The sequence below is a fragment of the Sus scrofa genome, chromosome 16, assembly GCF_054392235.1.
Source record: "Sus scrofa isolate SSC_HxYL_T2T_F1_AM1 chromosome 16, Sscrofa_HxYL_maternal_Yorkshire_Landrace_v2.0, whole genome shotgun sequence".
NCBI lineage: Eukaryota > Metazoa > Chordata > Mammalia > Artiodactyla > Suidae > Sus > Sus scrofa.
Genome location: NC_139398.1, coordinates 13,002,540 through 13,015,634, shown reverse-complemented (window position 1 = coordinate 13,015,634; position 13,095 = coordinate 13,002,540). Strand labels below are relative to the sequence as shown.

At 39.0% G+C, this 13,095-nt stretch overlaps 1 protein-coding gene across 10 annotated transcripts in view; it reads left to right on the top strand.

Annotated features, from left to right (window-relative positions):
• The window catches only part of CTNND2 (catenin delta 2), a 1,014,682-nt gene that overhangs the window by 609,789 nt on the left and 391,798 nt on the right, over window positions 1-13,095 (top strand). The window lies entirely within an intron of this gene.

The window sequence follows — 13,095 nt, the reverse complement described above, 5'->3', positions numbered from 1 at the left end:
AAGTTGTTTGGACTTGGATTAAAAACTTGAATGTAAGGTATTAAAGAAATTGTTATTTTTGTGAAGTATTTCTTTTCTGCTTTCTTTTTTTAACAGAGGTGAGGGATTTAGTGATGCTATACTTCAGAAATTGGAATTGAATTCCTGTAGAGTTAAATGATGTTTTATTCATAGGCGTTTGATGTATGCGGATAGAGTGCCATAAATATATATCTGCATCTGTGAATACTATATATGTCAGATTCCTGATATGTCTTTATACTGGTCATGTGACTTGACTCTGGTGCCGTGCTTAAAATTCATCTCAAGGAATTTTCAGAATTTTCTCTGATAGATCACGCAAGTGCATATGTACTGTATTGAGGGGTTTGCATAGATTCTTTTGTAAAAAGAAATCACTTCTACAGACATAAAAGGCAGAATGGAGCCACTTTATGGTATTCTTTGAGATAGCTTCTTTAGCACAATTCACACCCTGCTTGGAGGGTTCATTTAAAACTTTATATTTGGTAGAACCTCCATTGTAAAGGTGAATTGTAATAAGCGCTCACTGTTAACTACTAGAAATAAGAAGAATTCTTATATTTGCGTTGAAAACCTACTTCTCTAGGTTTTCAGTCAACACAGGCTTCTCTATTGTCCTGAAAGCTGCCCCAAATCCTTCAGTATTCTTGGCATGTATGAGTGGAGTGTTCTTCAGATAACACCTCGACCCTGAATATTTTTAAATAATTTTTCGTGATATACTATTGAAAACATGTAGAAATAGAATAGTAGTAAACTCTTAGGAATTACCAAATTAAAAAATACATAATTGACTTGGCGTTGCTCTATTTAATATTATGTATTTAAATTGAGGATAAGCATTTAATCTCTAGTGAAATGTTCCAAATTTTCAAATTAGGGGAATTTGACTTAATAGGAAACCAAATGTATGTTTCTCTAGCTACAGCTTAGCTTCTTTGTTTTATCTTGTGTATTAAATGCATTTTATTTAATCCTTTCTATTCTATATTACTGTCACTTTTTTGACCTTTTTTTCTTTTTTTGACATTTCATCATGCTACTGTCTTTTCAAGTTATGGATTATGTCACATATATTTATTAAGTGCTCACTAAAACCAAAATAGAGAAATGTCCATGAGAAATGTTAGAATGAATAAGAGTGTATAGGCTACTAATCTTTTGAGGTGTAAACGTATGTGCAAACAAGTGTTATATGAATTACACATTTAGTGGGTTATTTTCAAGATTGCTAAAACATTGGCTTTAAATATATGTTAAATCTGGAAAAAGAAAAAAAGCATACCACCATTTTAAGGTCAGATATGCCAGCAAAACAAACATAATCAGATCTAGAACCAGAACTGAATTATTACGGCTTAATGTATGAGGAACTAATAAACTGGGATCCTGCAAAATGAGTGGAATATAAAATATAATAATGCCTTTCTTGCAGAGTTTTCTTTTAAATAAAGGAATGTGTCCAAGTGTTCTAGGTGTTATTGAGACGTCCCAAATCCAAAATTCTAGTCCACAATCTAATGCTTCTTTAGTGGGAATATTTTTGCATCTTCCTTTGAATAATGAATTTTTATTCTTCCTAGGTGAACATTACTAGAACCCAAATCTTTTACTTCTAGGATTCAAAATTGTTTATTTCAGCATTATAACTTGTGAGTTAAACTTTTGCAGCTTTTAGACTTCTTTCAGGCTTTTAAATGCACAGTTTTAAAGACAGTTTGTTAAAGTTTTATTTATCATTGTATACCAGACCACGTAAGCCTCTTTACCATAGCAAACATATATTTAGAGCACATCACAATTCTCAAAGCACTTTTCCCTACATCTTTGATGTGATTCTCCTTTGTGAGAGGAAACTGATAGCTCCATATTTCGTGCCTCAACTAAGGAGAATTGGACTGTTAAATGACCCATGCGTACGCAGGCTAGAGTCCACATGTTTAGGATATGTGGCACGTCTCAGCATGGATATTTTTATTTCTTTTAAAAAATTTAAGGGAAAAGGAAGCGATGTGTTCACGTCTTTTATGGTTTTCTCTGGAGGATGAGTATTGACTGGCAGCACCAGTTTTCTGGGTGTAGAAGGAATGAAGGAAACGACACATGATCCAAGTGGGGTCTCTGATACTTGCTTGTGGGATGTGTGGTTTTTGTTTTGTTTTTCACTTCTTTCCCTTCCTTTTCTTTTCTAGTATCTGTTTTATCCTTCTTACTGCTGACCAGGGTCTTCACTCTGTTAAAAAGCTTTAGTATTATTCAGTGAGAACTTTTCAAGCAAATTGTCCATTTAAAAATAAGAATTCGAAATCAGTAGCCCAAATTCAGTCCTTAGACTTGAATCCAGAAACACCCTGTTATCTTTTAATGACTCTAAGCCATAGGAAATGAAAGGATCCATCCTGAAGGGTTGGGTTTATCTCGTTTAACTTGGCGAAGTCAAGTGTGTACTTTTAACTTCGAACTGCCCTCACTGTGTACTCTGGCCAAGAATGCACAGAAATCATTTATTCAAAGAGATCTTTTATTTTTTATTTACAAAAAGCTTTTATTCAAAGAGATGATGGAATCTTTGAAAAAAATTTATATATAGAGCTACTTTACAGCCACATTTGCTGAGAACTTTTTATTGGTTAATTGCCTGTTATCTTCCATAAAACATGAATGTCTTAAGAATTGTTGTCACAACTAATATGTTGTTGGTGCTGTGCCAAGTATTGAGTTTTATACACTGTTGTTTTTTAAACATGTAGGTCAAATAGTAATTCTAAAATTAAATTACATGAAAGGATTCAGTGATATTGGGCGTGATAAGTCATAGCATCTTTATTTTGAAAATGTAATTGATGAAATAACCAGAAAAAAAGGCAAGACTGGTATATACCTGGTACCTTGAAGCTGCTATAAATGTTCTTGTCTGTAAAGGAAGAAAAGATATGGCTAAGACGTTTCTTGACATAACTTAATGTGAGGGTTGCAGCAGAAATAGCATCTTTTTTTATATTTTTACTTTTTATCGAAGTATAGTTGATTTTCAGTGTTGTGTTTATTTCAGGTGTACAGCAAAGTGAATTAGTTGCATTTATACACATATCCATTTTTAGATTCCTTTCCCATATAGGTTATTTGGAATATTGAGTATAGTCTTTTAATCAAGTTTGGTTAATTGCTTTTCAAGATATTGTAATCTTTGTTGTGCATTATCTCAAAAGCAGTTTTTCAAACATGTAAAGGAATCTAACTTATTGTAAACATGGTTTACAATAAAATTCTTTTTTCTTTGGCTGAGCCCATGACATGTGAAAGTTCCAGGGCCAAGTATTGAACCCATGCCGTATGAACCACTGCACTGACAATGCCAGACCTTTAAACCCACTATGTCACAAGACAACTCCTCTATCTTCTTTTTGTTATTCAGTGTAACTGAGAAATAAATATAGTGACACATCTTTATTTTATTTTTTATTTTATATATTTATTTATTTATTTATTTATTTGTCTTTTTTGCCTTTTCTAGGGCCGCTCCCGCGACATATGGAGGTTCCCAGGCTAGGGGTCCAATCAGAGCTGTAGCCACCAGCCTACGCCAGAGCCACAGCAACAAGGGATCCGAGCCACACCTGCAACCTCCACCACAGCTCACAGCAACACTGGATCCCTAACCCACTGAGCAAAGCCAGGGATCGAACCTGCAACCTCATGGTTCCTAGTCAGATTTGTCAACCACTGAACCACAATGGGAACTCCAGTGACACATCTTTAATGTTGAATTAGCAACTGCATTTTCAGTTGGGTCTGTCGAACTTGTTTTCCATGTTTTGTTTCCATATTTGACCAATAATATGAAAATATGTGCTTTTAAGGAATTACCTAGCGTTTTACTAAAACTTTTATTATTGGATGTTATATTAGTAGATATTATTAAGTAATACTGCTTATAACTATCATTAGGTAAACCTAGATTAAGAATGTTTTCCAAATGTTGTTTTTTCATTGCTTACCTGCCCACTCCATAGCTACATATAGCATAGAGTGAAATGAATATTCAGGAAACAAAATACATAAAAAATGCTTTTTTAATTTTAATTTTTATTGAAGTATAGTTGATTTACAATACTGTGTTTCAAGTATACAGCAAAATGATTCAGTTTTATATACATATGTGTGTGTTTTTATAGGTATATATACAAAATGCTTTTTTTAAAGGGAAAGTTTTAAAAAATATTTTAAAACCTTCGTTAAAGTTTAAAGCAAGATTATTATGTACCTTAAGTAAAAATGGCTGAAGTGTTTGCAATTAAATGGTCATAATATTCTTCCTAGTCCAGCTCTCAAGTGACAAATCTCTGGGGAATTTGTTTTTCACTTCAGATGCTCAATAATCATTTATTTAACTGTGTAAATGTCGGAGGGGAAAAATACAGCATCTTCAATATAAAGACTCTCAGGATGAAGAGCACTTGGAAGTCATTTATTCAGTTAGGCCTAAAGCAAGCCCAACAATGGGCCATTCAGTCTCTGCTTGAATGCCTCTCACAACAGGCAACTCACCATCTCCTGAAGCATTTTATTAATTCCTTGAATAATTCAAGCCTTGTAAACTCACTTGTATTGAAATATTCACCACCTTTAAGTTCATTCCCTGATCTTGATTCTGACCTTGGCAATCGCATGAGAATAAGCCCATCCCTTTTTCAGAGACAACCCTTGAGGACAGTTAATGCTTCTTCCCCCAGTGCTGTCTGCCCTCATTCCCTGTACCGTCCTCTCTGGGCCTCTCCTCTAGAAGTCCTGCTATGGCCAGTTTCCTTCCTAGTTCTGACTCCTGAATGCTCAGAAGTGCAGGAAAGGAATAGGGGTATCTTGGGGCAACCTGAGTTCAGAGTAGGTTTTCCTGAAAGTAGCATGAGAATAATGGTTATAACAGAGATGATGAAAACAATGATAATTAAAATTAAGTACTACTGGAGTTCCCATTGTGGCTCAGCAGAAACAAATCTCACTAGCATCCATGAGGATGTAGGTTTGATCCCTGGCCTCCCTCAGTGGGTTAAGGATCTGGCGTTATCTTGAGCTATGGTGTAGGTCACAGATGTGGCTTGGATCTGGTGTTGCTGTTGCTGTGGCTGTGGTATAGACCAGCAGCTACAGCTCTGATTTGACCCCTAGCCTTGGAACCTCCAAATGCCATGGGTGTGGCCCTAAAAAGACAAAAATAAATAAATTAATTAATTAAATTAAGTACCTTAAACAATGCAACTGACAAGAGTTTACTCTCCAAAATATACCAATAACTCATACAACTTAACAACAAAAAAACAAATAGCCCAATTGAAAAATGTGCAGAAGACCTAAATAGACATTTTTCCAAGAAAGACATATGGATGGCCAGTAGGCACATGAGAAGATGCTCAGCATTGCCAGTTATTAGAGAAATGCAAACCAAAACTACAGTGAGGTACCAGCTCACACCAGTCAGAATGGCCATCATAAATAAATCTACAGATAACAAATTCTGGAGCAGGTGTAGAGAAAAGAGAACCCTCCTACCTTGTTGGTACAACCACTATGGAGAGCGGTATAGAGGTTCCTCAGAAAACTAAATCTAGAACTACCATATGATCCAGCAATCCCCATTCTGGGCATATATCCAGACAAAACTATAATTCAAAAAGATACATGCACCCCTATGTTTTTTTCAGCTCTGTTCACAATAGCCAAGACATGGAAACAATCTACATGTCCATTTAGAGAGGAATGGATCAAGAAGATGTGATATATATACATACACACACACACACACACACACACACACACACACACACACACACACACACACTGGAATACTGTTTAGCCATAAAAAAGAACAAATAATGTCATTTGCAGCAACATGGATGCAACTAGAGATTCTCATACTAAGTGAAGTCAGTCAGAAAGAGAAAGGCAAGTACCATATGCTGTCACTTATATGTATACTCTAAACTATGGCACAGATGAACCTATCTGTAAAACAAAAGCAGACTCATAGACGTGGAGAACAGACTTGTGGTTGCCCAGGGGGAGGGGGGAGGAAGTGGGATGGCCTGGGATTTTGAAGTTAGTAGATGCAAACTATTACATTTAAAATGGATAAATAATAGCATCCTACTGTATACCACAGGGAACTATGTCCAATCTCTGGGAATTGGCCATGATGGAAAATAATATTAAAAAAAAGAATGTGTACATATATGTGTGTATGTGTGTATGTGTATGACCGAGTCACTATGCTTTACAGTAGAGATTGGTACAACATTGTAAATCAACTATACTTCAATAAAAAAGTAAATATTGTATTTATGCTCAGTGTTAAACTTTTACATGTATAATGTATATTAATATATATTAATTTAATTCTCCCTAAATTCCTCTGACATGACTTTTTTTAGTGCCCACTTTACACACAGGGAAACTGAGGGTCAGAAGCTAGTAATTGTACCCATATCTGTTTGATTCCTAATGCTATATTTCTAAATTATGAATGTTTATATCAATATTAACTGTACAATCAAAGTGCCATGTCTTTTCACATGTGACTTCTGCAAAGCTATGAATTATTACTCTTATCTTGAATTTTTTTCTTTTCTCTTTAACTTAAATGAAGGGCTTTACATTCACTTCTTGTTAGGTGATTCCATTATCTGATACTTCAGAAATCTTCTCTAGGTCCCCATTTTATTATCCAGTAGGATTACCCTAACTCGCTGTTCAGCCACTTGGAAATAAGAAAGGCATACATATATGTCCCCAGCAAGGTTTTATCAAGACATGTCAGAGCCAGGCAAGGACAGAGCCCTGTAGCTCTCACTCCTTTAAACCCTGCCCTCCAGGTATATCCAAAGGTACATGTGTTCTGGGTGACATTTCTATGGAATATTCTAGGATGAGCACGGTTGGTGTGATGATGGCATGAAAACAGCTTCATCCTTCAAGGAGGTTCCACTTGGTATATGAGAGAGAAGGGTATAGCCACCAATGACGATAGTGCACTGGGTAAATAAGACAGATGCAAGGAAAGAAGCAGGGAGGAGGGACTGAGTGATGGGCATAAACCTTGAGGAATAGTTGATATTTACTGATGAAAATATGGGAGAGAAAGCACCAGGCCGAGGGAACAGTTAAAAAGAAAAGAGGGCTGGAAAAGGAGGAGCAGGGCTTGTTTGAAGCTCACAAGCCTGGTTGGGTTGAGCTGGGAGGGCAGCTGCCCACCCACCCAATCTGGAGGAAATGTACGTTGGCACCTCCATATGCGGCTATTTTACTTACAAGCGATGAACGCAGTGTATTCATTTCCTACAGCTGTCCTGACATGCAGCCTGCCACGAAGTACGTGGCTTAAACCAAGACAAATGTGTCCTCTTACAGTCTTAAAGGGCAGAAGTCCGAACATGAGGATGTGAGCAGGATTTTCCCACTTCATGCGTCCTGCAGTGGCCCAGCCATCCTTGGATGGGGCTGCATAACTCTAGTCTCTGCCGCCATCTTCACATGACTTCTTCTCTAAGTGTCTCTCCCCCTCTTCCGTGAAGACACCCATCATCATATTCAGGGTCCACTCTAATCCAGGACGACCTCATCTTCACTTAACTACTGCAAAGATGCTATTTCCAACTATGGCAACATCCCGAGCTTCTGAATAGATATGAATTTGGAAGAGATACACTACTCAACTAATTATGTGCTTTAGTGCATTATTAGACTCTTTACACTGTAAAATAGATGTATCCCAAAGATAGACCTTGAAACCAGTGGTGTTAAAAATGAAACAGCCAATTAAAAGTTTTTATTTTAGTTTACACTTTTAATCATTAAATTCGTTTCTCTAGCAAGAGCAATATGGTTGAATATGTTATGTCTGAGTACGTGTGCACTGATTTGCTGGGTGATGTGAATGGATGGTGTTCATTATTCCAGGTATAGATGGATGGGTGAACATAGCTATTTTCTTGGCTTTTGGATATGCTTGAATTACTAGAGCTATCTGGTTGGTATGGGGGGGGGGGTTAGTTTAAAGCTGGATAACATAAGCTAAAACTGTACCTGCACCAACAGACATCAACAGCCATCAGGAGCCGGAGGTGAAGTGCTCAGATAAGCAAGGATGTCACTGTCATCTTCCCCACTCTGTGTCTTCCAGCAAAAGCTACACCATCATCTGAAATGTGGGCTCAGCGAGAGGGCCAGTGCCAGTCATAGAGTGAATACGATGGTTCTGAATTGCTTGACTTCGTGTGATTAAGTAAAGGAGTAGGAATTCAAATGTTCTCCCCTCTCAGCTCAGGGGGGCATCTTGTGCCGACCTGCAGTGTATGCACTCACCCCCTGCAGGGAGAGAAGGGGAGGTCTGGGTGGTCGAGGGCGTCCAGGACACGCAGAAAAGGATTCTTTTTTTTTTTTGTATTGGAATTATTTTTTATTATATTTGTTTTAATAGGTGTGCAGTGATGTCTCATTCTTGTTTTAATTTGCATTTCCCGAATGGCTAATGGTGCTGATTTTTTTTTCTTGTTATTTTCCTAGTACAGTTTTTTTTTTCTACTGTACAGCATGGTGACACAGTTACACACACATGTATACATTCTTTTTTCTCCCATTATCATGCTCCATCATAAGTGACTAGACACAGTTCTCAGGGCTACACAGCAGGATCTCATTGCTAATCCATTCCAAAGGCAATAGTTTGCATCCATTAACCCCAAGCTCCCAATCCATCCCACTCCCTCCCTGCCCCCTCGGTAGCCACAAGTCTATTCTCCAAGTCCATGATTTTCTTTTCTGTGGAAAGGTTCATTTGTGCCATATATTAGATTCCAGATATAAGCGATATCATCTGGTATTTGTCTTTCTCTTTCTGACTTCTTTCACTCAATATGAGAGTCTCTAGTTCCATCCATGTTGCTGCAAATGGCATTATTTTGTTCTTTTTTATGGCTGAGTAGTATTCTATTGTGTATATATACCACATCTTCCTAATCCAATCATCTGCTGATGGACATTTGGGTTGTTTCCATGTCTTGGCTATTGTGAATAGTGCTGCAATGAACATGCGGATGCATGTATGAAAAAGGATTCTTAGTGAATTGTGATTCCAGGCATGATACTCGTCTGCCCTGCCCTTGGTGTTCATGTATGAAAAACAGAAAGAGTGAGAACGCCTTCCTCATAAAGTAGTTGTGAGATGAAGTAGGTGAAGACTTTAAGGTCTGTGGAACCTTTCCTGGCACAGGGAGGAGTCCATTGTTCTCACCACTGCCTCCCTGCTTGCCCCCAGGGCTCTGGCCAGCAGGGGAACACCTTTGGGAGCAGAGACATGGAAGAAGTGGCTGAAGGCATAGAGGCCACTAGCTGTCCAGCTGTCCAGTGGGAAAGACCAAGGAGCAGATCACTGGATGCCTGCTGGGAGGCCGGGGTTTGGAGGGGGTCTAGAGAGATCTGAGCACCGGCCGGGGGAAGCAGGGAGGAGGTAAAATTGAGACCCAGACTCTCAGGGCCAGGAAACAGAACTGGAAAATGCAAGGGACGCCTTCATGGCAAAAGGATTTTGTTTGTTTCACAAAAGCTTCCCGTTCAGCATTCCTTTTATCAGTTCAAAGGAAAGTAGTGTTTACACACGATACTTGTCTGTGCCAATATTGATTTTTCCAGAGCCCAGAATACTCATTTTGCCTTCTGTCTTCAAAATCACTGGTAGGAGTAAGTGGTTGCCTTTCTGAAATAGCGACTCCAGGAGTTCCCTTATGGTGCTCTGGATTAAGGGTCCTGCATTGTCACTGCAGTGGCTCCGGTTGCTGCTATGGCGCAGATTTGATCTCTGCCCTGGGAACTTCCGTATGCTGCGGGCATGACCAAAAAAATGAAATAAAATAAAATAGCAACTCATTTCTAATACTACACCCCACCTCATTTGTACCAAAGCGAGTTCTGGCATAGGGATATCCAGGACATCCCATAGTTAAGAGCCATGGAACATAGGCAGTCATAACTGACGAGTAACTCTACCCAGGGTACTAATTAGTTAATTCATCACTAGCAGATACTCCATTGGTTGTGACGATAGAAATCTCTGTTTTGTGCTTTCTGGTTTATAGGCTCTCGAGAACCAGCGCTGTTCTTCCGCTCAGACCACATGCTGTTGGTAAAACAGGCTCTTCCCCAAGTTCAGAATGTGAGCTGTAATGCACACGGGGTCCAAGAGCCAGCAACTCACTGGGGCCTCCACTAGCCAGGCCTCCAGGGGTCCCTGCCCCGAAAGTCGGCTCCATGCATTCTGGACTTTTCAACCTCAGTCAGGGCAAAAACAGCCAAATCGAAGCCTCCTAGAGCCAACCGCAGAAGCAAAAGCTATTATTTACCCTCCCCTTCTTCTCAAGAGTTCCCCCTTCCCTGTCTCTCCTCTCTGGACGTAGCCATCACCGTCATCCTAGGTCTAGCCTCCATTATGAAGCCAGGAATACTTGTCCTTGATCACTGAACTCATGTCTCCAATGATTTACCTGTCTGTCATGTGTCCTGATGCAGTCTTTCCAGAACTTGCTTTAAGCCCTCTACCTAAAGCCAGCTACATTCACTCTGTCCCAGAAACAGAAATATTATCTTTCCCCTGATGCAAAGCAATCGAGAAGTTCCATTCAATAATGAAATTATCATGACCTCTTTACCAAATAGGTTGATAGGAGAAATGAACTGTGGTGACACCATCCAGCATCAGGGGATCTCACTCAGGGGAACTTCACAGGATTCCTCAAAGTCAGAACTCTATGAAATGTCTTTAGGTATCTTTAGTCTTAATTTTAAGGTCCCCAGTAATAATAAGTACAATGATAATGTAAAAGTAAAGGTAATTAATGGTAAAAAGGAATGGCATGTGATTCTTAAGTAAGACAAGTAATTCGTTTGCAGTGTTATTATTATGCTTTAAGTGCATTTCCCGAGCTAGTAATTCCTGTTACTTGCTGCTTCGAGGTTAATCTCCATTTTCCAGTTGATAACCAGGTTTATGTGTTTGTGTCTGTGTGTATCTATTGGATTTAGGTATTCTCGGGCTGAAAAGAGAGTAGGATCTTGCCAGTGAAGTCATTCATTCCTTTACCAGTCATTTGGGATGGGGTGGAACTGGAACACTAAGACAGGAAACTACAGGTGGGCGTCGGGGGAGAAAGTAAATCTCTCTCCATCGTTATTGTGAAAGAAATGATCAGAACGTTGAAGAGCCGAAAAGAAGTGTGATTTTTTTTTTTTTTTCGGTCTTTTTAAGGCCACACCCACAGCATATGGAGGTTCCCAGGCTAGGGGTCGAATTCCCAGGCTAGCAGCCTACGCCAGGCCCACAGCAACTCAGGATCCGAGCCGTGTCTGTGACCTACACCACATCTCATGGCAACGCCGGATCCTTAACCCACTGAGTGAGGCCGGGGATCAAAACCACGTCCTCATGGATTCTAGTCGGGTTCGTTAACCACTGAGCCATGACAGGAACTCTAAAGCGTGAATATTAAAAACATAACCCTTTAGAAAGAAGCTGAGAACCAACTTAGAAAATGATGGTGCCTCTTTCCCTGGAATCTGATGGAGAATTAGCAAGGTCCCCCAGACCCAGAACAGAAGCCCCAAGATCCCAAAGCTCTGTTTCTGGATCACTGCTTTTATCTCTCTTCTGAGTGCTTCCTTTTCACTTCCTGCCTGATGCTTGTTCTGGTGGGTGGTTTGAAGGGCTCAGAAGAAGGGTTGGTGCTTCAGAAGGAATCAAAGCCAAGTTTTGTGGGTTCAGTATTGAAGAAGATTATAACAATTGACAACAGCATCGCTCTTCCTTCTCCAAGGCTGGTTCCCATGAGTGGGAGCTCCACCCCCCACCCCACCCCACAGAAAAGAGAAACCAAGAAAACTCAGGGTGGCAGAACTGGCTTCCTTGGTCAGTCATTCCTCAAGGACTGTCTTTTTCTAGGGGGAAGCTTGACAGTCCTAGATTCGATTTTAAGGAAAGTGGAATCTGTATATATGCCACATAGATTATGCATGAATATAGATTGTGTGTATATAGGTACATATACTATGAGTGGATATGTGTATGTACATAAATAATCTACCTATTTGTTTATTGGCTCCAGACACATTTACCCAGAGAAAAGATTTGCAAAACTTTCACAAGCACGTGATTATTCACATGACAAATAACCCACAGTAACAAGGTATTGATTTTGCTTCTTGTCTATTTATCCACCTGTCTGCTTTCCCTTGTGCTTTGCTTTTATTTTGTTTTACCACTTAAAAAAAAAAAAAAAGTCGTTTTAAACACGTTCCATTCTTTAAGTCAATGTCGATAGAATGTTGAAAACTAAAAATCTAAATTCGCAAAACTAGAGAAAGGCAAGGTTTGTTTTCCCTACAGAAATACAGATTCATCCCAGTAGCTGTGAGAATCTTGGAAGGCATATCCTGGCTGTTTGTTTATCTATTTAGTCGGCATCCACATAGCTATGCTCAATCTTTTGAAATTATGTGCTATTTAAAGAGCTCTATGCCTCTCGGAGAACTTGACCATCTTAATGAAAAGAATTCCCTTTCTTTGTTATTCAGCTTCTTCTGCTGTATCTATGGAAAACCAATTTGATTTAATCCATTGTCAAAGCCTCCCTGTTTATCCCACCGCAAGCAAAAACCTGAAATCCCCTTTGGTCATTTCACATACAAACCAGGCTTAATACATTCCTGGATGTTATAAGTTGCTTTTCTTCACCATCTGTCTTTGAACATTTCAATAAGGACGGAAATGGCGCATTGAAAACTTACATCATCTTACAAGGCAGGTGGTAGTTCGACTGTCAGTTAACTAATGGAAGTTCATTTCCACTGCTTCGAGATGTTTGCAGCTAATAATGCTCATTACTTTGGAGGCACTGACATCTATAGAGAGAAAATTAGCATTTTTTAGTAAGAAAAGTACATTTTGAAGTGGTATTTCCATTGTTCATGATACATTATAAATCTAGCTACTTAAACTCTTTCGTCTCCTAAAGATTCTGTCCAACTACCTTA